We start from the raw sequence: 3025 nt of genomic DNA, 5'->3' as shown, positions 1-3025 counted from the left end.
AAGATGCAACATCGTATAATCTTGAGTCTAAATCACAAAATAGTATTGTTACTCCTTAGACCAAGTTTAGCAAGTTCTAATTGCAAGTCTAATGTTCTAGAAGTTGAGTAGTCATCCTGCTACATCACTCTTGCTTGGGACTGATTTGCCAAGCTAGGGTAGTTACGAATAGCCAAGAAAGCAGTTAACAAACCAAGTTAGGGTGACAAGGTTGCCTAGGAATTATTGACCATAATATAAGGAAACCTAAAGTAGTGACAATTTGGGTCAAAATGATATAAACCCTAACCTAAGGAAAAAGGGTAAACAAGCAACTCCGCTTACGAAACCCTTGGGGTCTTGCCAAGTCGTGATTATCCCGAATCGAATGTTGGAAGTATTCGGGGAGAAGGAATCACACCTTAACAGTTGGCCGTACAAACAACCACTGGAATGTTCATGATTGTACACTTAGGTGCAATGTTTGTACTTTTTTGCTCAAGGAACTAATTCAGGAAAAACAACTAATGCTTCAGGTTAAAATCCTAGAGGGAGAGGCAATACTAGTTACCTCCGACTGTCTACCTGACCCTATCCAAGGGGGTTGTTAGCCGCGCCAGGTACGTGGACTGAACCCGCCACGAGAGGTCTCTCCGTGGGTGCTTCTTCGAGCAGGAGGACACTTGGGTGCCAAGGGAGGCTCTAGCCATAAATCCCTTGCCTTCGGATCCTGCAAAAGAGATCGACGTGACTCGAGATGGGATCTCAAGGCCCGTATACTAGTCAAGGGGCGGAACTTGGAATAGCGATCCTTGAGGATTACTGGGATAGCCTTCGGGCAGGTTATTTGATGTATTCCAAAGACTATGATAAATAAAGATCAAATTTTGAAAAATAAACTTTCTTGACATTGTTTTTTTGTGTCAGTGCCTAAGTTACGTGAAGGAACCAATGATTAATTGGTTAATTAAGGAAGTTATTTTTGCTTGTCAAACTAAATGTGGTAGGTAATTAGATAACCAAGCAACCCGAGGAAAGTGCGTGGACGTGACTCTAGGTCCATCCTACGGAAGGGTGGTCCCGGTTGGTCGGGAACTTTTCTCAAAGGAATTGACAGCGAGGTAACACTGATCTAGAATATATAGAACTAGAGTCCCGATTTGTGCTGTTTTAGGGGAATAGAATGGGACTATGCCTTATGGGCAGAGAGGTTGAGCTTCGCATTCCTCTCGTTTCCCATTCTCATTGAACCAAGTATAGTATAAATCCACTTCGATCCTGATGTTTCTGCGCAAAGTAGTTTGTCTGGGCTCGACCCTAGCTACCTCCTAGGAACTTGACTATTAGGAAAACCCTAATTTAGGTCAATCCTAAGTGGGAATGGCCAGGTGCTTCCACTTATGATGCCAGGAGGCATATTTCATGGTGGATTCCGTGCCACGGTGGATTCCATGAGGCTTTACGGTGGATTCCGTAAACTTTGTTGACCGGGGCTCATACACAAAGTGGATTCTTTGTGTGATAATTTGATGGGGATGCCTATCATTTTTGGGCGTTTCATTAATTTAGTGTGTACATGGGTGATTCCATAGCCGGTGATTCCACAAAATACATATTAAATTAATAAATGTTTATGAGTTTAGAGTGTGTACTCGTAATAAATTAAGGTTAGGATTGATTTCTAACCAGTTGATTTATTTATGTAGCTGAAGATTGCTAGGTATTCACTTTTTTCGGTTTAATTGTATTATTTTACTAACAATTGTGAATGTTTCAGTTGATGTGTAGAGATAGCAGCAGTGGCGGAGGAAAGCATTGGAGGATAGTGTGTATTCGAGTTATCATTTATATTTTGATGGGCGCATACCTTAGGCATGGCGCCTATATTTTGTCGCGCCTATTTATTAAGGCATTGGATATTTATTTATTATTTTGTATGCGCATGGGCGCACGATTATGATATTTGTATTTGGACATTGTATTGGGTACGCATGACTCTTTGGACGCCCGCCCATTAGTTTTATTTCTATTTGGCACAAAAGCAAACTCAAAAGCCAAAAGCGTGCTATTTTGTAATTTGGGCTATTATTTGAGCTTGAAGATGATTAATACATAAAATACATGCTTTGTGGAGTGCTGACACAAGGCATGGGGGGAGATTGCACCCAATTGGTCTCTTGTTCATGTCGTGCATGCTTTCTACCTTGAGTTTTGTGCAAAAAAGTAGAGTTCTTTTATTCTTGGGACCTTTCGGTGTTCACTACGCGAGCATATAGCATCTGATCTGTGCACTAGTGGTATTAGAGTGAAGCTGAGATCGAGAGCTTCCAATCGCTACCCATCTTGCACGAAGGCGGAGCTCCTGAAACGATCGAGCTCTACAGTCGGCCGGTCTCATCGTGAACGGTCGATACGGGTGGATTCCTGGCGGTCAAGAACCTCTGTTTACAGCCTCTGATAATGAAGGACCGGCCTGAGGAGGCGGAGAACCACGTCAACATCTCCTTTTATCAAGTTGTTTTCTCAAAGATCATAGATAAGTTTCATATTCTTCATAAAGCTTAAAAGCTTCAAAACTAAGCTTTTAAAAAGCTTAGCCATTAAATTTATCGAATGGCGGCATCAGGAGAGGATCGCCATAATTTTCGCGCTGAAAAACGCCCCCCCCAAAATTCGATGTCGTTGACAGATTAAGATTCAAGCTTAATCACTCAAGTCCAAAATCATACAAATCTTCAAAGTTGATTAAGTTCCATAAGTTTTGCAACTCCGCAAGTCAATCAAGTCATCAGAAGTCAGAACTGACTTATGCCAAAAACTCCCATGAGGATTGTTCCTACACAGAAGCACTGAACTGCAAAGTTGATCCCTAGAAGACTCTGTTCACATACACAGAATTGCTAAACCAGTTTCAGCACACGTAGAAGGTCATACGTAGATTTTACGAAGATTTTAAATCCCGCAACCACAAAAGTCGAAAACTGTGAAAGCCAAACAAAAATCTATAAGCCTTGTACACCTGACTTTGAGCTACGCTCATCCCGCT

Source organism: Lygodium microphyllum, chromosome 23, assembly GCF_053477565.2.
Source record: "Lygodium microphyllum isolate KBCC chromosome 23, Lygodium_microphyllum_v1.1.10, whole genome shotgun sequence".
NCBI classification, from domain to species: Eukaryota; Viridiplantae; Streptophyta; class Polypodiopsida; order Schizaeales; family Lygodiaceae; genus Lygodium; species Lygodium microphyllum.
The sequence above is the reverse complement of the archived record's forward strand: the minus strand, read 5'-3'. Positions refer to the sequence as shown.